The 24369-nt window shown below is 41.3% G+C and overlaps 1 protein-coding gene across 1 annotated transcript in view; it reads right to left on the bottom strand.

Annotated features, from left to right (window-relative positions):
• LOC142767625 (guanylate cyclase 32E-like) overlaps positions 1-23479 on the bottom strand; it is a 353448-nt gene extending 329969 nt beyond the window's left edge. Inside the window, exon 1 of the mRNA XM_075869693.1 lies at positions 23397-23479. The gene's annotated coding sequence lies outside the window, so the exon portion shown is untranslated. The remainder of the gene's footprint in view (positions 1-23396) is intronic.
• Between the last annotated feature and the right edge of the window lie 890 nt (positions 23480-24369).

Genomic DNA, 24369 nt, shown 5'->3' with positions numbered 1-24369 from the left:
ACCGTTCCCAACACTTTGATGCCCTATCTAAAAGTTGTACAACGTACCATTTTCTCGCGATGGCATCAAAATAACAAGGCACGTTCCCAATTTTGTGTCGTCCCCATTCGGTGTGCTTATTTCGCATACACACTCGAAAAACCACATTTAGTGCATCGAGTTTTGCCAGTCTCCTTCAAGTAGATCTGCTTCTACAGTTTTTATAGATAGTTGTTTTTGGCTGAGTGATTTGAGCAATTGTTCTTGTTATTTCCGTGCGTTGCTTCATTCACCTTTATCGCTGCTCAATAGTACTAGAAATGATGCTCACTTTACTGAAAGGCGTTTCTTGAAGGTACCACAGCGAATGAGGTACAGAGTGAGTTTGCTCAGTGTCTGGAGTTGCAGATACACTTGCACTACGATCCTGCTTGCTCTATGGCTTGTACGGCTCATTGAAGCTTCTTGCAGTAGCGCGTCGATCAGCCCGGTCGAGTTAGCTTCGCGAGAAAGGTCCACCGCTGGCTCACCGTGCACTTGGCAACACGTTAAAACAAGGAAGTCCGATGACGCCTCGCCGATGAAAAGGTTACTCTCATTTTTGTTCTTAATAGGCTTATGGCTGCACCCAAATGTAATGTTCTTGCTGGGAACCAACGCATTGGGAAGACGTAACCTTGAATAGACTGGTGCCATCCGCCATTTGTTTGTTTGTATCCTTTAATCCATGGCTCGTACCCACACTGGGGGATCGGCCAAGAGAACATATAGTCTCATATGGACGATAACTGCATTATTGCTTACAACGAAAAAAAAAGGGGGGGGGGAGTTGTATAGTGAAGACAGTATGTTAAAAAAAGAAATACACCAAACATTTAGATTGTGAGAAAAAAGAATCAACAACAAAGTAGACACTAATAGCTACAACTTGATTTTGGGAGCCGACCAGACAGCTGGTTTTGCCAAACCCGATTAATTTGGTATGTATCCGCCATTTTATTCCAACTTCTCTTTCTCTTCTTCACTTGATGATGATGATGATGATCCCACAGCCATGGCTCGTACCCACTCAGGGGGATCGGCCAAGAATCAATGACTTAATTCAGTAAGATTTTTTTTTTCAATATCGAAACCACCCACCGAGACAAAGGAAGAAAAAAGAAAAGACACCCTAGGCAGAACGAAAGGAGTGCAATAGTTGTTTGTCACTCGTTCAGATAAGACAATTATTCTATACCTTGAAGAGGAATCAGCATGGTTGAACAATGCTCTTGCGTATGTTGGAATTTTTTTGCACGAATAGTTATCACGCAATTAAAAGCCCAATTCTTTTACTTTCATTAAGGTACTTGCAAACTGCATAGAAAACATTGTCGTGGCTGAAGTCCAGGTCGTAAGCACCGAAGGAAAGTATGTTTTCTATAGTGAAATTCAGCCCCAGGCTAGCGAATGGAAGGACTAAGAGTGTTTTCTAGAGCAATTCGTATCGGCGACATGATAACAAATAATGCTCTATTGTTTCCAGTTCTGAACAAAAGTTGCATAGTGGTGATATCGCCATACCAGCCCTATGTGAATAGAAATTTAACGGGGGGACATGGCATCGAAATCTGGTTATTATGGTTTCCAACTGTCTTGTAGGACACCAATGAATTTTCCATGGAAATCTCAAGTGAGTAAATTCTGGTGCTGACAATATTGCTTCCATAGCGTCTGCACTAAGCGCAAGTTTCCTGTATCTTGTCGCAGTTATAGTGGCCATTTCGGGAAGGACTGATAGTACTGGCCCTTCGAATGCTGCTCGTGCTAGAGAGTCAGCGATTTCGTTTACTTCTAAGCCGCAATGACCTGGTACCTATACTAATATCAGTAGCCGCAGCTGAGGAGCAACTAGCATAAGGAGCGTCTTTAAGGAATTCGATTTTGTTGACGCCGTAATCGACGTACATACATACAGGGAATCCATGGTTATGATCGCGTTATCGGCCTTCAAAGGTAGCTTTCGCAGCGCTAGAACTATTGCCAACAGTTCAGCTTCAAAAACTGGGGTGAAATCCAGTAATGTTAACGAAAAAGACCAGTCAAGCGAATGGGAGTATATACCTACACCTGTCTTTTCATCCATTACTGAAGCATCTGTGGCTATAATATTATTCGTTTCCGCGTGTGCAAGATAATCCTGCAGTCGGCTATTTAAGACCCTATAGGATTATAATTTGGGCTTAGAGGGAAAAATCTCATCGAATTCTATCTTAAGAATTTGAATTTGTAACCTGCGCCGCAATCACATCTCGAATTTTTACATTTATCCTATGTAGTTGTTTCTAAACAAGAGCCATTTGAGGTGTTCAAAACCGTGGCCAGTGGGCAAGAAAAAAGGTGTCTGGGTCATTTATGAAATCATTCAGATCGTCTTGGCGCATAGCTATAAAATTTCAAACACGTCTGAACCGTTAGGATACGAAAACGGCAAGGCAATGTAGGTAATCGTGCTTCCTGATACAAAACATTGTTTGTTATCAGAATTCCTCCTCTTCAATTTCTTTTATGCACTGAGCGCAGAGCACTTAATTGGAACTCAGAATGCACTTTTGTGGTACATCAGTTTTTCCTTCACTCTACTCAGCTGAATATTTGGGGTTTCATCGCAGGCCATGCAGGTCACATTTCGATAAAAGCAAAGCACAGAAAAGCTAAAGAAGCGCACAACTGTCCTGACGTGCATTCAGTGCCAATGCAACGTTGAGCGCATGAAGGGAAACGAAGAAGACAAGAGCAGTCAGCGAGGCCATAGAGTTTCCTTATATACACTACAGAGAACACTGGTGTTAGTGTCTATGGGAGCAGCAACACACGGGGATTCAGCGAGCATGGGAATGATGGGTAGTACACACAATTGTCTAATTTTCGTATTTCTGGTCTGCTTTTGGCTCAATGTGGCTTGAAGCTGTTTTTTCACGAAACAGAAATCAACAAATATTCAGCGGTTGCGCTTCATCACACTATTCTTTTAGGCTTAGCTTTCCGAATCGGGTCACGAAGTTAAAAGGGTTGAGTCCTTCTTTCAAAAGAAAACCGAAACACAGCAATAAACGAAGCCGCACGTACGATTCGCCGCCCGCAAGTACAAAGACTAGGCAAATGTGTGTACTACCCATTCTTTCCATGATCGCTGAACGATCGCAGCGACAGAGTCCCCTATAGTTAATTTTAGGAACTTCTATGAGCCAGGCGATTCCGTGTCAGAAAACAGCGTGTCAAAGCATGTCCACCATACCAACCTAAATACAGTATAGACGTCAGTGGCGCCTGATACCGCGTTATCAAGTTGTGAAGCATTGGTCAAGTTTCCTTGCAACCTAAAGATCCTACTTTATGACCTGGCTATGTCGCATTGACCACTTAGCCATCTGCTAGAGCATCAAAAAGGTCATTTTTTAGGGTGGGCGAAATAAATTTCGGAAGTAAGTATCGAACCTTGGCCAACTCAGCTTTCGAGTTTAACAAAGTAAGAATATTGTTTTGGGTCGGCTCAGTTTTGCTTGACATTCAAGCGTGACGCCGGGCGTATGGCACCCCGCTTCAATGTCATTAAAGACAATAAATGCGTTAATACGCATTGCGCCTAGACAACTGCGGTGGGTAACGGACTGCGATGTGTCCTCGTTGCTCTCCTATAACTGTGTTTCCTCGAGGTGACAGTTCCTTCTGGCGGCGTACACTCTGGGAAGCTGGAGTGGTCACACATAAATAAACACGAGCGGCCTCGCGAGCAATGGAAGCAATATGTTGCACAGTTTTCACAGTACGATGTCTCAGCCTGTCATGGCGGCGCATCAGTTATATAGCGCAAACAAGCAGTGTGACGCTATCTTTAGGTCCGAGGCACCGCTGAGTAAAAGCCGCTAACGAGGCAGTTACTTTTATTTAGTCACTATGGTTGCTACAAGATAATTATTCGTTTTACAGAATACATAGCCCTTTGGTTGATGGAATCAGTATCATGATGTCCAACTCTGAGGCTCAGGACAGAACGTTTTGCGTGAAACAGCCTTATTGTTGAGACACGTCATTTACCTTTGCCGTCTATTCACATCACTTGAGACCAAATTTAGTATATGCGGAGCTAGCGAAATGGCCGCGAGCAAATTATGAGCATACATGTAGTCATGCTTTACATGAGATGCATATGAAGATTATCATGTTAGGACGTTTCATTTACATTATACGTCTATTCACCTCACGTGACACAGACAGACAGAAAAAGAACTTTGTTATCACGTGATACAAAATTTGGTATATGCCGAGTGAGCGAAAGGGTCGCGAGCACGCTATGAACATAGCATGTAATCACGTTTTAAATGGCAAGCATATCATGATTATATTGTTTGGATGTGCCACTTACCTTCGTCATCCATTTACGTCGGTGATACGAAATTTTATAAATGTGGAGCTAGCGAAACGGCCGCGGGCGCGCTATGAGCGTAGCATGTAGTCATGTTTTATAAGACACGCATGTGATGATTATCATGTTTACCTTCGTTTTACCTTCGTCATATTTACCTTCGTCGTACGTTGGCGTCACCTAATACCAAATTTGGTACATATGAAGCAAGTGAAATAGCCGCGAGCACATCATGAGCATGGAATGTAGTCGTGTTCTTACATGACACGCATCTCGTGATTATCATGTTAGCACCAGTCATATACCTTCGTCGTCCATTCACGTCACGTAATACCACATTTGGTATATGTGAACCCAACAAAACGGCCGTGAGCTCATCATGAGCTTGAAGTGTAGTCAAGACTTACATGACATACATGTCATAATTTCCACGTTAGGGTTTGCGACTTATCTTCGCAAGGTAGTCATGTCATACGACACCAGTTTTGCAATATGTTATGTGAACGAAACCATTGCAAGAGCAGCAAAACCATGAAATATAAATCATAACATCCACGGCATACATATCATGATTTTCATCTCATGAGTAGTCAATTAGGCTCGTCATACAATCATGTTATGCCTTAAAAATTTTGGTATCAATACCATTATCGAGACGGCTAGGAGAACTAAATGTCGTAGGCCGATAGATAGATAGATAGATAGATAGATAGATAGATAGATAGATAGATAGATAGATAGATAGATAGATAAATAGATAGATAGATAGATAGATAGATAGATAGATAGATAGATAGATAGATAGATAGATAGATAGATAGATACATAGATAGATAGATAGATAGATAGATACTGCACTAATTTGCCGAAGTTTGCCAAGAATTGTATTTTTAACGATGAAAATTTATATTGAACGTGTTTAACAAATGAAGTGTGCTAACAATCACAAGGGTAAAGAGCAAGAAAATAAAAGGTGAAATATAAAGTAAGGAACAATGAGAGTAGTAAAAACTAACTCAAGAATGTGCGCCACTTGAGCCGGTGGGAACAGGTCTAAACCAATAAGGGAAAGTGTGAAAAGGCGTTTATTTAGCTGGTGTATGGGAGAATAGCTCATCTTATACATGGTAAGGAATATCAGCTTCCTAGCGCTTTCATTATTAACGCATGATACGACCCTGAATTTTAGTTAAGAAAGGATTTGCTCACTTTTCTTTCGCGGTGTGGTCGAAAAGCAGATTCCAATATCGTTGTCGTTAATTGGTCAAGCGAATTCCCCGGTAACGTGACGTGCTCTAAAAGGGGCAGAATAAAATATGTTCTCACGTGTGACTTGTTGTTATTGAAACGTTATCTAATGGCTTTTCAGTTTGATCTATATTTCTAAATTTGCAAACTGAGCATTCCAGTAGATAGACGCACTTGCTAGTATTGCAGTCAAAGCTCCCTTTAATTTTCATTGTAAAATACAAATGTTTGCATGCAGTAGTGGAGAAAATGAAATCAACTAGCTGCGTAAGTTAAACTGCTGCAGCATTGTTATCTATCTCTATATAGGTTGCCTAAAGCCAACCCCATCGTAAATCAACCGTGCTTCATTCTGCTTTCCGTGTACTTCTCGCTTTTCGCTGTCTTCAATATATATTTTGGCTATCTTTTTCTCTGCAACGATCTAACTAAAATAGGTAAAAAATATGAATATAAGGTTTACTTTTGACTTGGTACAAATTGTTAATGAATATGCTCTTATACAGCAAACATTATTTCAATTCTAGATTTTTTTATCAGTGGCTCCATCTATGCTTAAGCTTGCTGCTCTGTGCTCCCTGAAATTTCACATCATCAGGCGTTGATACTTACGCTCTCTGTCGTTGTTTTAAAGGAGAACTGCAACGGTGTTTCATTGCCAAATTTTTCACGTGCATGTGACACACCAAAATTGAATGAGCTATCATTTGAAGTTTATTCTCTTTTGAGTAGCACCGCTGAAGTTCATTATTTGTGAAAGTGCTTAAAGGAGCTGAGAAATGAGTGCAATAAAAGTTTTGTTCCGCTAATGGCAAAAAAAGAGAAAAGAATCTCTGGATTTCTTGGGAAACGTTCCATTTGCGATGACGGCTTGAACGACTAAGAAATCAAAGACGGCACTCTAAAGACGTAGGTGTTCTCAAAGAGAAAATTTCTGAACTAGATTTCTGAATGAAAGCAAAGTATTGTATGACAAGAAACGCTAATATAGTGAGAATTGCCGCTTTTCATCTCTTTGTCTCCCGAGAAGTTCTTGAGTTGAATTTCTCTTAATACTGCGAACACTGATGTTTTTGAAATAGAAGGAGTAGAAACTAGTGATTCTTGAGGTATTTCTGATATTTTAAGCAATTATGTTATCTCTCTTTTTACGAAGGATGGCTGAGTTCAAGAAACACTTGATGTGACAAACCCACCTCTAACAGATATTGTAATAAGTGAAAAGGAATTTTCGAAATTGCTTTTGAGCCTATATGTTAAAAAGTCTTCAGGTCTTGATAGATTACCAAGTGAGTTTCTGAAACGCTATGTGCAGTGGTTTCAAAGTATGTTAAATTTATCTTTTCTAAATCTCTGCGGAATAATCAAGTTGCAGTTGACTGGAGAACTGTGAAAATGACGCCCCTACATAACAGTAGAAATCACAAATCTCTAAAGAAGTCTCGCCTAATTTAATTAAGTTTAACTTCCTGTGAACCTCTTGAGCCTATATACATAAACATATTTCTTCATCCTTAGATAAACACAATATTTGGTCATGTTCACAACACGGATTCAAGAAAGGATTTTATACCTGCACTGAGTTAACAACTACAGTGCATAATTTCGCAGAAGCAATTAATTCCGGAAAGACCTATATGAAATTTTCATAAACTTTGCTAAAGCCTTTGATATGGTCTCTAACGATTAGTTATTGTTCCAATTAAATTTAAATCTTAAAAATACAAGCTTCCAAGTTGAACATTCGCTCATCTTTCAAGTCGGAAACAGTACGTCTTCTTGGACGATTATTGTTCGCGTACAGTACCCGTTGTTTCAGGTGTCCCCCAAGGCTGAGTATTCGGGCCACTTCTATTTTTGTTATTTATCAAGTATATTTCACGTGGTATACCGGTAAATGTCAAGTTATATGCCTATGACTGCATCCTGTACACAGAGATGGAAGACCAGACAGACCAAATCCATTTGAACGATGCATTTAAAGAGGTCATTTGTAGTTGCGATAAATAGGAGATATGAGTTATTTTAATTAGAACGTTTTTGTGAAAGTTTCTTACACGCCTAACCCTCTTTAGTTCACATATTCAGGGAATATTGTTTTTCTTTGTGTGTAGAAGTATAACACCACAAGTCCCTTAGCCTTTGAATTTCGTATGACCTTAACTGGATGAGACATATTAAAACTGTTATAAAATTATGCAAGTATAAACACTGTTATATTAAAGAATCTGTCAACCTTTCCGCTTCTTCCGTTCACTTTATTGGATTGATGGCAATGGTTCAAGCTACTATAGATTAGGCATCAATAATTTTTTACCGTCACACTAAAACGAATATAAATATATGAAACATAACTCATAATAGAGCTGTTAGATATATTTATAACAGTTTTGGTCGTACTTTAATAATATGTTTATAAGCAAAAGTCAAACTCCCGACTCCAACTCAGAGAAACAAAGTATTGAGTTTGAAACATTTGTTTCTCTTAGTTATTATGACGAATACTTCATTTTTGGACTGGATATGGCACAATGAAAAAGCACGAGTTTACATTGATTCCATTCACCTCCTAATATAACAAAATGATATACTCTTTTTCCTCAGTACAATTACCGATTGGTATATTCTTAAGAACGATGTTGCTTCCCAGTCATCCTTGATTATTTTTACTACGCAGCTCCAGTAATATGTGTATGTATTCTACTACATGTAGTGGTGTTCTTCATTTGAACCACTGCACTTTTTTTACGCTAGTGGTCATCTTGAACACAGTGCTTATTTTATTTTATTATACGCCCTTACGCCTGTTTATTGCAAATATTCTTTTTTGTCTTTCTTTCTATCTTGCCAAAGCCTGTACATACAATCCGTTCTGTTTTTATTGTGTTTGAAAAGTTGTTAACTTAAGAAATACATACTCAATCTGCTAAAACCCTACTTTAGAGTTGTAGTATTGACAAAGAAATAAAAAAAATAAGCTGGTACCACTGCTTAAAGCGGTAGCCCGTATTACATTCAGGAGGGATATCCGCTAACTTGTGATGGTGCACATTGCGACGCACACCAACTAGCACAAAAGTGGCTTTTGAAAACCACCTTCAAACGATATAGACGAACGCTGCGTCAGAAAGAATGAAGCAGTGTATGTACATCTAGCAACGTAAACAATGTCGTGTGAATGACCTTGTGGTATATTGCCCCACGTGTTCTCTTGATGTGCTTGGTTTAATCCACACGGACTGCCTACAATGTTCGGCACTTAACACGCTTCAGTACTTGAGAAATTTCCCCGTTGCAGTGGATTTTCTTGTTAAAGGTCCCCTAAACGACTTCTGAAATTACGATGAATGATCGCGTTATTCTCTCCCGGCGTTTCCCGTATTTGCCGCACGATTCGTGACTTCAGATGACTCTTCACGCGACGTCAGGGTGAAATAAGCTGTGACTGGTCGATATGACAGAGACGTCTGTTGGCAACTATCGCTCACCTTGCTTTGCACTGCAATCACGCACTCGGCCTGGCTTGTCTCGCACGAATAGTGAGCACAACAAGCTGATTTCAGTTCGATTCATACATTTGCGGCTATGCGAACGCAGGTAGCCGAAAAGTGCGAAATGCCGACTGGTTCAAAATTTATTGTTAATAATCCACGTATTTTCTCAAGGAATAAGTGGCGAGGAAGAGAAAGGGATTGTAGGAAGGATAGTGAAGGCGCCACAGGAACTACGGTGGCACCTTCCGATTTGGTTTTGTTTTGGCGCCCTTTGGTATTGCGCTCAGGACGCGAACTGTCGAGTGTATTCCAGAGCTGGTGCGAGCTCCAGTGATAAGGCCGTTCTCGGAGGTTCACTGCAGAATATATAAAAAACGGCGCGATCCAGCGATGAACACTTTATCGATGACCGACTCTCTGTGACCCGATATGAGTGTACAGCATTCATCACTTGAAGTAATTTCAGTCTGCTTTACGCGGCCACATGTTCGGCCAAATAAAGTGCGTCACCTTGAAAACGCTGACTGCTCCCTTCGGTGACGTCACGACCCTGTGACAATACAGAAAAGGTTGGTTCAGGGAACGCGGGTCTGGAATGTATTGTTCACGTGTGCAATCTGGAAAGCGACAAACTCCGCGATGTTCATGACTTTTACGCGCCATTTGGCGTATCATGTCGCATAAGAACAAAAGATTACTTGGAAATTCATGATTGCCTCACCATCGGAATTCTATCTTACACAGAAAACGTTTAGTACACAGATCATTGAGCCCGCAGACAATCGCTTTGAGTGCCTTACGTAAAAGAAGCTGCATTAATTTTTTTCTTTTTTTTTGGCACTTCAGAGGGCAATATTCGTGATTCGGAAAAGTACGTTTTCAGTGTGTGCTCTTTTGTATATGTGATAATGTTGTAAAAGAAGTGAGAAAATTATGTTTCATATTATTGCACATCGGCTGTAGGCAGAACAAGTTTTATTGCGTGTTAATTGTGAGATAGATAGATAGATAGATAGATAGATAGATAGATAGATAGATAGATAGATAGATAGATAGATAGATAGATAGATAGATAGATAGATAGATAGATAGATAGATAGATAGATAGATAGATATTGCTTTATTAAAAAGACATGATATACGATAAAGCGAAAGGAGCAAATGCAGAGTTCTTGAGTTCGAGTTTTCGCGAGGCGCCTCGTGTCTGGATGATTATAAGGATGTAAAGCCAAGATATATGCCATCAGTTTATTATACCCGATTTGTTGCATAACCCTTTTCGTTGTGGCTTACAGACAGCTTAGACGGTGAGTAGGTTCTGATCGCACCGGGTAATGTATCGGAGATGGCGGATAGACCGAAGGCTTGGGTATTATTTTTTTTTATTCAGTAACCTGTTCATGCCTTCGGCCAGCGCGGAGCATCGGCCGTGCATCGGCACACACAGGCGACTGAGATGGCGAGGGCAGGTGAAAGGTGTGTTAGTATCCCGTTCATGCTGTTATCTCCAAAAGAAAATGAATTATTGGCATAGACAAGTGTTCCAAAAGAAAATGAATTATTGGCATAGACAAGTGTTTTTTTTTCTCGTTTTTTTTTCATTTTTTGCTTGCTTTTTCTTTTCCCTTCTTTATTTCTTTATATTGCGGCTTCAAGAACTGCTTATATATGTTCTGGTTCTGCAAAGAAACTTCAGTTATCAGTGAGCGCTTGTCTTGATCTCTTGCTTTCCGGTGTTTTTATGTGAGCTCTGTTTTATGAAAAACATTGATACACAGTTTTGCAGGAAGTAGGGCACGTTACTGGCCCAAAAGTCATGGGCTCGATTCCAGCCACCGTGGTTACATTTCAATGAAGGCGAAATGGCAGAGGCCCGTTTACTGCAGACTGTCAGGTTGAAAATCATCAGGTGGTCAAAATTATCTTGTCTCTCATTAACGGTGCATCTCATAATCAGCAATCTTATCTTGGTTTTAGGACGTAAAAAAAGATACTGCTAAAACCGCATCGCGAATGTTTCCGCAGTAGCCGCCAACTCACACGCTCATTGTGTGAAAAAGAAAAAAACTGTCTCGTTCGCAGATAACGACAAACTGACTTGTGATCTTACGGAAGCCTTTCATACGAAGTTGTGTGCGAAAAATGGATGAGACTACCTTCGGTGGCTCTAGCAAATAACAAATTCATTTTTTTTTCATTCTGTTTAGCCCTATCTTTGATTTTCGCGTGTCAAATTACTTTCGACGGACATGCTCTATGTTGGTTGTTGGGTACTTATACATACAGTGTAAATTAAGCACTCGCCTGTCTCTTTTTTTTTTTTTTTGCCCCTATCTTCTGATGCGTTAACAGAAAAAACCGGCAAATATGTTTAGCTTGATCACACGCGACATCGTCTCGCCTTCAAGCTTGCCCGTTCTCAACTTGCTGGGGTGTTCTTGGCTGAGGATTGAGTGGTTTTAACTTTCTGTCTTGAATGACAGCATTCCCGTGGTACTGGTACCTACAAATGGAGGCTTCATCAGACTTACAAACCCTGAGGCGGTTCAAAAGAAACTTAAGACAACTTCAAACCATTTCCAGACCATCACAGATGTGCGCCCATTTGGGCGAGGAGGTATCGTGTGTAGGTCGCCGGATCAGACCTGCATGCAGGATCTTCTCAAATGCACCTCCTTTGCTGCTACCCCGGGATGTGCTTTTATTCCACCTCACCTTGCATGTACCAAAGGCCTTATACGGGGAGTCGATTCCAAGCTGAGTCCAGCTGAGACCCTAGACAGGCTCTCTGGAGCAGGCATAATTGCAATTTACCTGTATAATCGCCTAGTCGACAAAGAGAGGGTACCAACCGAATCTGTCATCGCGACATTTGTGGGCACAAAATGCCCGTCAGAAATAAAATTATGGCCAGTGATCTTCCGAGTAGAACCCCCCGCTTTCCGTCCGATTCAGTGCAAGAACTGCTAAAGATTCGGCCACAGTGAGGGAGGATGTAAATCTAACGTTTGTTGTAGCACCTGCGGAGAGAGCCATCCTTCAAGCAAGTGTACTGCAACAGCGGAAAAGTGTTGTCTCTGTGGGGGCAGTCACTGCGCCGACAACTCTGACTGTTCCGCTTGTTCTCGGGAGGTTCAAATCCTAGAAGTTATTGACCGCCACCGCTGTTCTCGAAGGGAAGCCATTGACATAGTTAGAGACAGGGCTTTTGGATACTCTGGTATTACAGCGCGCTGCGCTTCCAGTGTGGACTCAAACCTATCGCAGGCTATTGAAACTGCTGTGGAAAAGGCAGTGAGTAAGGCAATAAATAAACTCATATCTAACCTTTCCGACTGTTTAGTGGAAATTCTTTCAAGTCAGATTGGACAAACAGTACAGATTAGTACAGAACCTCCAGTACTACACATTACCAGCGATGCACACAGCTATGCAATGTAGTGTTGGACGAACTTTCTGCATCTGCAGGCAAGGCTAAGCAGTCAGGAACACAGGTGCACTTGGACCGACATTCACCTCAGCCGAGCACAAGTACTGCTACAGATATGGAACTCGATATATGAACTAATAAACGTACCAGATCCTCTATCTTCACCGATCTCAAGTCCAAATCTAAACGGAATGAATCAGCTATTTCGCGTGAAGACGCTAACAAGGGCGTGACATGCGCCTCTGCGGTGCGCTCAACACCATAGGTCAGTTGAGGGTACTACAGTGGAACTGCCGTTCTATATTCTCCGCCTCAACCGACTTACATTACTTTTGCAATAATTTTAATCTTGATATTATAATTATACAAGAAACTTGGCTCATACCAGATAAGAATTTCCATCTTGCAGGTTTTCGTTCTTTTTGATTAGATCGCCCATCACGTGGTGGTGGTTTAATGATCCTTGTATCAAGTAAATTATGCCATAGGGCGAAAATTTCTTTCAGAATGTAAGACTTGGATTGCGAAATATTCGCATTAGACTTGTGTCTCCCTGGATACCACCCTTTTTCAATTTTAAATTGTTACTTCCCCTCCAGTGTGCAAAGCACGCGTTATCTTGACAGCGTTTTGGTAGCATGTACAAAGAAAATTGTACTCACAGGAGACTTTAATTCACATCATTTGTCTTGGGGTATAAGGACAGATTCTTGTGGCAGGCGACTGTGGGAATGGACTATTGATCACAACTTCTCCTGTCTGAATAAAGGTCATGTAACATTTGTCCGAGGTCAAACTAGCTCAGTGTTGGATTTAACGTTTTGCTCCAATGCAATCAAGGTTTTGTCAAGGGCTGTTCTGGATTCGGCAACTAACAGTGACCATCTTCCTGTAGTTTTTGACATTACTTGTCCAACAATAACTTTAGATCAGCCAAAACGCACATACATCAACCATAGCAAATTTCAAGCCTGCCTCCGTTCTGCCATTTCCAAGTTTGGAGATTGCATCTACGATTGGTTCAATGCTGGAGGGATCTAGAAAAAATTCCGAATTTTCTATTTCATCCAAAAAACGATCCTCCTCTCGTTGGTGGAACTATGAGTGTACGCGCGATTATAGAAGACGAAAAGCCGCTTGGAAAAAACTTCTTAATCAGAGCCCAACCAACTGGAAGGACTATCAATTCCTTGCTGGCGTATTTAAGCGTACAGTGAATCACGCGAAAGAAGAATATGACAGTAGACATTTTGGTTATCTTTCTAAATAAAAAAAATAAGCGTGCTTTGTTCGCTTATCTTCAGACAAGAAAAGTACTGCCAGCACCTTTAACGTAGCAGTCATGTGTCTTGACGCCGGTAGAAATGAACACCTCTCTAGAAGACATACCGCAAGGTTTAGAATGCCGCTTCACTGCTAATTGTTTGGCTACTCAGTCCGTTCTTGTAAACTTGCATGAATTTCCAGGAGTTTCTTTAGCTGAATTGAGTCAGACAGTATTATGCTTACCGAGGATGGCTCCCGGGCCAGATGGGATTACGAAGTCTATGTTGAAATGTTTACTCCAGGAATCACGTAATCTTTCGCTAGAACTAGTGAATTATTCGTTAGAAAACGCATGGATACCTCCAGAATGGAAACTTGCCAAACTTGTACTGTTGCTAAAAAATGAAAATGATGCATACACGTTGGATAACATAAGGCCAATCGCACTGACATCAAACTTAGTGAAATTGGTTGAGAGAATCATCAGTATATGAATTAATGAACTTATTACCATGAGGTCAATTCTAAGTCCCTGTCAAATTGGGCTCAGGGCTGGTTGTTCAATTTGGGATGCCCACGTTCACTTAGAAAGTCGGCTTCAATTAGCTCGGCTACATAAAAAATATGCAGCTTTAGTTACCTTATACATCGCTAAAGCATATGATACCGTGGAGCACTGTATTTTGGTAGATCGATTAGAATACCTTGATTTTCCATCATACATAGTAGTGTGGGTTCACAATTTTCTCGCAGACAGGAAATTTTATTGTTTTAAAGATGGGTTTTTAAACGTAGGCTAAGCAACCACCGTAGGCTAAGCAATTAAACGTAGGCTAAGCAATTACGTAGGCTAAGCAACTACCGCATAGGTATGAAAAGAGACACATTAATAATGATATATCACATGTATTTTCGTCCTATTTTAGAATTTGGTTGTGTACTTTTCTCTGGAGTTCCAGCTTACAAGTTGCGGCCTCTAATTCTTCTGGAAAGAGAAGCTTTGCGCTTATGCCTTGGCCTTCCCAAAACAGTTGCCAACATTGTGTTGTATCTCGAATCGAGGGTCCCTCCACTTTCTTGTAGAATTCACCTTCTGACTGTTCAGACATTCTTAAGAATTTATAAATCACCATTACGACATTCAGAAACAGCCTTTATTTCCACCCCGGAATCATTTTTTGCTGCTAGATGGCCGCGATTTCACACGCCAGAAATTATATTTGTCAAAATTTACTGGAGGCTCTAAACGTACGTATATGCGACATCATGCCGAGTCGTGATAATTCAGCCTCGGTAGAAATTCAATTCGACGACATTTTTCCTCATAATGCCAAATTACTTCCCCATAATATTTTGGATGTTTTACTAAAAGATCACCTGCGCAGTATTACAGTAAACGTTATTATTGCTACAGACGCATCGCAATACGACGAAAAGTCAGGGGTTGGTATTTTCAGCCCGATTTTAAATTGGATTTATTCCCTTCAACTACCCGATTTCATACCCGTTTTTGTGGCTGAGTTTCTGGCAGTAGTGCTCGCCTTACGCAAGTTAGATACAGCAATTCCATCAGCTGTCATAATAACAGATTCCCTATCTCTCTGTGCGGCACTTTCTGTTGGTGCTGATAATCACGTAACAAGGGCGTTCCATGCACTAGTGCATGCGCATTTGAGAAAAGTACGATTAGCTTGGGTGCCTGGACATGAAGGTTTGTTTTTAAATGAAATAGCCGATTTCTTAGCTAAGTCGTCAATCAGCGAACCAATTCTACCGCTTTGTCCATCATCCGCTTATGTGACTGCTGCTCGATTCCGCAGACGTACGCTTACGCAAGTCTTTAAAGGTTCAGCACTAACAAACTCTACAGAATATCGCCATTTATTATATCCCTGGCGAAGAGACTTTTGCCGCACTGGAAAACAAGAAGTAGCTATCACAAGGTTGCGCTGCCGGGTACCAAATCTAAATCTCTATAAACACAGGTCTGCTCAGGCACCTTCAACACTGTTCGCATTTTGTGATGAACTGGAAACAATAGACCATTTCTTTTTGACCTGCAGGTGGTTTAACACATTACGAAAAACCCTATTGGAAATACCTTTACGTGGTATTGACATGGACTTATCTCTGCCTGTCATTTTGTCTTTTGGTGCTTCCATTTCTGGTTTCTAAAAATGTTACAGTATGCGCGGCCGTCCGGGACTATATTGATCAAACTAATAGGTTGACTAATTAACCAGTTTCATTATCCTAACATGTCTACATATTTATATACGTATAAAATCAGATTATTGCTCTATTCTAAGAACAAATTTGTTTATGTAAATATTTGTATGCATTACATTAAGCACCACACTTGCCTAGGCTATCGGTAATCTTTCTGTTATACCTCCATCATTCCAAATCACAACAGTAACTTTTAAAACCACTAGATTGTTGGCCAATTCCCCACAGTGGGTATGCACCACTAACAATAGGAGAACAACAACAACACGTGACATTCAAGCCACCGGTCTGAGTTGATGTGCGCGCGTGAGGGGAGAGGGTTTCGCTTTGAGTGGAATTGTGGTACGAAAGAGGAATGTTAAGCGCTGAGCGTTGCCCCTGCGTCACGGATTTCTACACTTCCGCAACTTATTTGACGCTGCTCTACAGCGAAGCTTTGACGTATTCTCACTGGCTCGTTGTTCACATGAGCATTTCCTGTATGTGTGAAAGTGGTCGATAACGTTGCGCTGCAGGAGAATAAGTAGTCGCTTTACGCAAGTAAATTCAATCCGAGTGACAGCTAGAACAATCACTGGGTAGACATCTCTTACCCTTTACGCAACGGGAAACTACCTGGCTATTCGGGTGAAAATGGCGGCTGCGTGCAATAAAACAAGGTCCTGTTGTCTGCGCATGCTCTGTCATAGGGAGTTCTCGCGGGTTCGTAGCATCACATTCAACACGTCCCTCGGAAGTTCTTTGCGGTGCTTACCGATGAAGCAGTCCGCTGTTCAGGAGCAACTGGCACGGTACTCGGCTGCTGACCAAGAGGGTCATGGGTTCGATTCCTGCCGGGGTGGTCGCATTTCAGATGGAGGCAGAATGGTAGTGGTCCATGCGCTGTTTGACGTCAGCGAGCGTTACAACACCAGAGTGTTGAAATTTCTGGAGAACTACACTACAATGTTTCTAATAATGTTTTTCTTGTTTCGGGAAGTAAAACTCTTGATATTATTACATAGTAGACGCAGTGCGTAAAGTGGCAGGAGTCGCCCATTTCAACATGGTCTCAGCGTTCTCAAATTACTAACGCGACAGGCAATTAGCTTGAAATCTCGCCTTGAAGTAGTTGGTTTTATGCGATACTTCTATATATAGATAATACTAGTATTTGCGGACAATTCACTTAGCCCGTGTTAATGCTGGTGAAAGGATTCAAAATATTACGCTGTTGTACTGCGTAATTCACGAGCCACAGGGTTCATTGGGCAAGTGCACGTGCTTTAGTCCTGTAAAAAGGGCTTACGCTACGCTTGCATCTCAAATCTCGGCACATTCAGGCCATGACTCACTTGCTGAATGTAAATAATTGGACACATCGCATAATGTAAAAGCAGGTGCTTGCATCACGTGCTTAAGCGCGATTTGCTGTTCTTCATTTTTTTTGTATTGTGAACAAGCCTCTTTTACGAGCAGACAACACGCCATTTAATATTGTGCTCTGACTCTGGCAAGTGCACAAATTCACAATTTCTCGAAGTGAATTAACGGATCAGCAGTAGATCACAAGTGGAGAGTTCTTTTATCATTTACACGAATAAAGAGGAGTAATCGGTAGAAACTACTGCAAAGACCTTGAAGGAAGTTAAAAAAAAGTATTACCATAATTGTTATCAAGACTGCATGTACTCTAAATACAGTGCGATAGTGCTCATAGAATGATGCTGTCTTCGCATATTCATATTTTACAAGGAAAAGCTTCATGAGTATTCACATTGAAATAAAAACTAAATTTTTCACGTTTCTTTATATACACTAATAAAGTTCTACAAGAAATTAACACGTGTGCATACCCGAAGGCAGATGTGGGGTTATTAAGCTTTTGAGAAAATTTTGAACCATACAATGCACGTTTAAAGTGTGAGTTGCAGCTAAAATAAATATTCAGAGAATTTCACGTGAGTCTTTGGAATTAGTAGCCTAAATACATGTATGAGGTAAAAATACATCAAATCATTACGATTACACAACGTCCGACGCTTTACGCATGAAGAAAATAGGTTACAGGAAAAGAAAAATGTAAAATATTAGTATCGCCTTGGAACAGTAGAACTTGAAAATGCGAAGTATACGTACTTTTAAAATTGAATTCGAAGGTAAAATATACGTGGAATCGTCAATGAGTAAGGTAAAAACACCGTATACTGTACTGATGGGAGACTTCAATGCAAAAGTAGGGAAGAAACAGGCTGGAGACCAGGCAGTAGGAGATTGTGGCATCGGTTCTAGAATCGCCAGAGGAGAGCTACTAGTAGAATTCGCAGCACGCAATAATTTACGAATTTTGAATACCTTTTACCGAAAGCGAGTGACCCATAAGTGGTCATAGAGGAGCCCTAATGGCGAAAATAAGAACAAAATAGACTTTACACGGAGTGCACACCCAGACATCGTGCAGGATACGCAAGTGCGAGGAAAGGTTCGATGTAGTGACAATAGAATGGTGTGGCCCCGAATTCGCCTAGACTTGAAAAAGGAACGACAGAAACTGATATGCAAGAAGCCAATCAATAAGCTAGCCCTGAGAGGAAACGTACAGGAATTTAGAGTCTCACTTCAGAACAGGTACTCAGCTCTTATAGAAGAAAACAGCCTTAGCTTAGATACAATGAATGATAACCTCACGAGTATCATTGGGGAGTGTGCAGTTGAAGTTGGAGGTACAGTAGTTAGGACACTGGCAAGCTGTCCCAGAAAACGAAGAATCTCATAAAGAAGCGTCAAAGCATGAGAGCCTCAAGTACAACAGACAAAATAGAGTTGGTAGAGCTTTCGAAGTTGATTAATAAGCGTAAGTATCTGATGTAAGGTATATTATGAAGAGAATTGAACACGCTCTGAAGAATGGAGAAAGCGTCAAAGCAGTGAAAAGAAAACGTGGCATAGACAAAAAGCAGATATATGCACTAAAGGACCGGGCAGGCAAACTAACAACCAATATAGATAGGATGTTAAAATTAGCAGACCAGTTTTACAGAGATCTGTATAGTAGCCAGCACAACCACGACCTTAATATACGAACTAGCAGTAACCCAGATGACCCCCCCCCCCCCCCCGTAATCATAGAAGTCAGAAAATTCTTGGAGAGCATACAAAGAGGCAAATCTGCTGGTGAGGATCAAGTAACATCAGATCTGCTGAAAGATGGAGGACTGACTGTGTCAGAAAATTAGCGACCCTGTTTACGAGGTATCTCCTGACGGGAAGAGTACCAGAACCTTGGAAGAATGCTAACATCATCCTAATACATAAGAAATGAGATGGCAAGGACGTGAAGAATTACAGGCCGATCAGCTTGCTCTCAGTAGTATACAAGCTATGTACAAAGGTGATTGCTAACAGAATTAAGACAACATTAGAATTCGATCAACCTGAGGAACAAGCAGGATTTTGAACAGGCTACTCAACAATCGACCACATTCGTGCCATCAATCAGGTAAAAGAGAAATGCTCAGAATATAATCAACCACTATACCTAGCCTACAAAGAATACAAGGAGGCGTTTCACTCAGTAGAAATATCAGCAGTCATGCAGACACTGCGGAATCAGGGTGTCGATGAAGCATATATAAACATCCTTAAAGAAATTGACAGTGGATCAACTGCTACCATAGTGATTCATAAAGACAGCAGAAGAATACCAATCAAAAAGGGTGTAAGGCAGGGGGATACAATCTCCCCATGCCGTTTACCGCGTGCTTACAGAATGTTTTCAGAGGCCTAGAATGGGAACAGCTGGTTAATGGAGAGTACCTTAATAACCTGCGCTTCGCCGATGACATTGCATTGTTGAGTAGCTCAGGGGACGAACGGCAACTCATGATTACGGAGTTAGACAAGTAGAGAAGGAAAGTAGGTCTTAAAATACTTCTGCAGATAACGAAAGTAACGTACAACAACCTCAGAAGAAAACAGTGCTTCGATATAGTAATTGTGCACTTGAACTTATAAAAAACTGCCTACTTAGGACAGGTATTAACCGCGGAGCCGAACCATGAGACGGAAGTAACTAGAAGAATTAGAATGGGGTGGTGCACATTTGGCAAGGACTCTCAAATCATGACAGGTAGATTGCCGCTATCCCACAGAAGGAAGTAATAGAACAGCTGCATCTTGCCGGTACTTAGCTACGGAGCATTAACCTGGAGACTTACAAAGAGGGTTCAGCTTGAATTCGGACGATGCAGTGAACAATGGAAAGTAAAATGGTAGGTGTAATCTTAAGAGACAAGAAGAGAGCAGAGTATTTCAGGTAACAAACCGGGATTGAGGATATTATAGTTAAAATCAAGAAGAGGAAATGGACATAGGCCGGGCATGTAGCACGTAGACAGGATAACCACTGGTCATTAGGGGAATTAACTGAATTCCTAGAGAAGGCAAGCGGGTTAGGATGAGAAAGAAAGTTAGGTGGGCAGATGAGATTAAGAATTTTGCGGGTGTAAAGTAGGTGCAGCAAGCACAGCACCGAGCTGACTGGCGGAACATGAAAAAGCTCTTTGGCCTGCAGTGGGCGTAGTCAGGCTGATGATGATTGTGATAATGATGATACGTGAAAAAGCGCATGAACAGTCCAACATGCATTCATTAATCTTTATCAGATGACTTTGATTCAAACTGTTAAATTCAAAACGTGATTCGCATGTTTGACGCCATCATAGAGTACTAAAACGTCTCCACTTTGGAAATTACCTACTCAATGGCAAGCCATGCTCTCCCTCCCCCTACGCACTAATATCTCAACGCACTATCAAATATATTAGGTATACGAAAATAATAACGCACTCTAAACCAGGCTCACGCACCATTACCTTAATTTGTTTCAGTTTTTCTTTGAAAAACAGAAACCTAATAGTAGTTTTTACCCAATGGTTACAGGTTACCCGATGGTTATGCTGACTTTAGCCTTTACATTGACTACTTGTTAATCAAATGAGCTACATGGGCCATGCTTTTGTCTTCCATTGCAACCTCGCAAGCAGAGATTGGAGCTAAGTAAAACACGACTATTTCAGCAATCAGACAAGCGTGCTTTAATGCAGAATTCAGGCCCCGTGAATACTGAGGATCCCGGTTTTTTCTAACCACTCCGAAACATTTATACAAGAATGCGTATATCAATGAACCACATAAAATAACAGCCTAAATATATTTATTCATTTAAGGCCTCACAAGCCAATCGATTTATTTAATGCATTCGCACAGTGACAAGAAAAATAAACCATGTGTGACACGACAATCAAACAAATGAAAGGCTTACTGAAACAAGAGTTTTAGTTTGCTGACGAAACTGGTCGTCAAAACTAAAATACCCTAATTATTCAGATAATACGAACAAAATATTGTGTGAACTAAACGTTTCGCTTTTGCAGAGAATGCGTGATGAACGCTTCTCTTTTTTATGAAGAAAAGGATGTGTTCTCTTTCGTCAACCTTCATAGAAACACACCCGGCACCATCGCTGATGGAAGTGTTTGCAATCCATAGGGGCGCATGATATTTTGGCTAGCGGGGGGGGGGGGGGGTGCACTTGGTATTCGTGCACAAAATTAAGTTAATGTGAAGCGTAATCGCATCTCATGTCTTAATTGTTTGTTGCTTACAATTAAATACAAAAGCGCTGCGAACTATTTCAGGCTCACAGAGTGAAGTGTTTATTGTGCATATAGACATGTGCGACTTCAAAACTACTGATAGAGATGTTTTAAAACAATTTTCAATTTCTATTCGTTTTCCATATGAAATTGAGAAAGTCTTGAACAGAAAGTGGCAATCCTTTGTTGATGAAGTTTTGGGTCCTCTGTACAAGACACACCGTAAAGAGAGAAATAGTAACCACGTGTACATATAGCGATTTCATGTCGCATGAACTGTGTTGAAATCGGCACCTAAACAATGCTGTTGTGATCGCTGTCAGTTACTGCTATAATTGATGTCAGTTATAGTCTTATTCGTAAAATAAGGAAGAACAAATACTTCGCGTTTTATTTCTTTTTTTCACCAGGAAAGCACAAGTCGTCACCGTCTCGAGCGAGCACATCAACTCCTTTTCGCAAAGTCTCTGGCTTCGGGCCAGCACAATTCCTTCCGCCGAAGAAACATGCGAAAGTGAAACAAGCGGCTGTGTTTACTTTGCCGTCAAGAGCGTTGTAACATTCTCCCGCAAAACCTATTCGTACCGCGCGCTGATTGATCTAAAGAATCTTCTCCCCCGGTGAGTCTCGGCATATGTGCGCGCTTTTTAGACTCTCTGTCTTTATCGCGTGGTTTTCCAGAAACATGTATTAGGGCTTGGTATTGCCTCATAGCCGAGTGACATACGTAACACGCTGCGCTTTCTCGAGAGCGATAACTCAGTTTTTCCCCTTTGTTTTGCTGTGACTAACATGGCGTTATCAACAGCTGTCCACTTGTGTCAACGTGGCTGGTCGTTGCTATGGGTACCTCCTTTAATGGGTGTAGTCTAACCGTGTGGCTATAAGTCCCGAGCGCCGTTCGATGTCCGCAGTTCTAGCAATGCGACCGGTGCTGCATTAGTTGCCTTATATCTAGATGTCAGGGGTGAGGTAACACATGGAGCCACTCTAACATTTCATAGTTACTGGTGCGGACAACTAAGCACAGGCCGCCAAGTTTATAGAACTTATTCTAAACTAAGACGACCTAATTGCTTCTTGCCAATGAGTATCGTTCTTTTGCCCATTAAGGAGTAACGTATCCCTGATATAGCCAATATGTGCTGACACAAGCAGATGTCTTAAGATTGAGCTGTCTAATTGAAGTGATCGTAGCAACAGAAGAAGTGACCCTTGTCAACTAAATTCACAAGCAAGAAGTTATTCAAAAGAACCATTAGTGATACCGATTGACGTGATAACACTTCGATGGCATCAGCGATTATCAATCACACATGTTTCACTCACCCTGAGGCGCAGAAACTGCCAATCTGTTCAAGCGGATTTTCTTCTTGTGCTCCAACGCGTACTTCTGACGTAAGACACGGACGCATGCATCTTATTTCCAAATGCATTTCGATAAGCCACAAAAAGTTTATAGGCAGGTATTGCCGCGCGTGTTATCAGTGTTCAACCTAACACTTGAACGTGGCCTTCACCTGTATACCTTAACATACTATTCTTGTCACGAAACTGAAGAAAGCTGCAACCACTGGCAAACTCACGTTTGCTCACTGAATGGAGACGTGGTTAGTTCATAAAACGCATTAGAGTAAAGGCTTTCAGTCATTCAATCCTCCTGCGAGTTATATTGGGCGAAGGGAAATGTTGAAAGATGTGTCGCTCACCGGGATGCTCGGTCACCACGCAGGGCGGTGATAGCTTGCAGAAGCGAGGGAGAGGAGAAGCGCCGAAATGTGCCCGCTTCAGGTGGTGGTTCGGCCAGCATTGAGTACGGCGGCTCCGAGGCACTCCCGAACAACTCGCGCTCTGCCGGCGCCATCTGTCGCCGCTGGCGCCAACGACTTTTCAGGAAGAGCCCTCAACACGCGATACACTTGTTGCGTCCGACGGAGGTGCTGAAAGCAGTCGTGAACGCTCTCTTTGAGCGCATTTGTCTATTTATAGCTATAAATATCAAGCGTGTTGAAGGACGAACAACACAGGGTGGTTGAAGATGGCATTGTGTGCGATGCCGAGTGTAAATACATTAGCTTGCATGTTTTCACATTTGCCAGCATGTATGCTCTCGAAGAATATATATATTTTTTGGTAAAACAATTTATATTTGTTTTTTTTTACCAGAGTGGCGTTACTGTACCGAACTTTGTTATGCGCCTGTCGATAGAAATAGCGGCTCTTGAAACAATAGTTTTTCACCCATCATCTATGTTCATGCTAACCGACATAAAATAAACGCTTCTTCATTGATTGACTAATTTATTGATTCATTGATTGAAGACTTACAAAAATTCATCTAGCGCCGAGATTGTGTTATCTGTGAATTTGGTTATTCTAGTGAAGTAACAATCACATATGAGCAAGCTGATGGGATTCAGTGGTTTAAATGTTGCAAGAACAGCGACCACAAACGAGCAATACACCCAGCACCCGTCCTTGTGTATATATCCTGTGGGCCGTGTTCTCGCACTCTTTTTAAGTGATTATAGTGAACTGGCAATTTGAAGCATCACCAGCAGCACGAGCTATGTTCATCGCTAAGAGCTTGCTAACTAGCAACTGTAGCTTCTTTATTGACTCATTATTTAGAGAAGCACTTTTTTGTATACGTAGATAGTAGGACGCCTTCAAAACAATACT

The sequence above is a fragment of the Rhipicephalus microplus genome, chromosome 7 (genome assembly GCF_043290135.1).
Source record: "Rhipicephalus microplus isolate Deutch F79 chromosome 7, USDA_Rmic, whole genome shotgun sequence".
Lineage (NCBI taxonomy): Eukaryota > Metazoa > Arthropoda > Arachnida > Ixodida > Ixodidae > Rhipicephalus > Rhipicephalus microplus.
The sequence above is the reverse complement of the archived record's forward strand: the minus strand, read 5'-3'. Positions and strand labels throughout refer to the sequence as shown.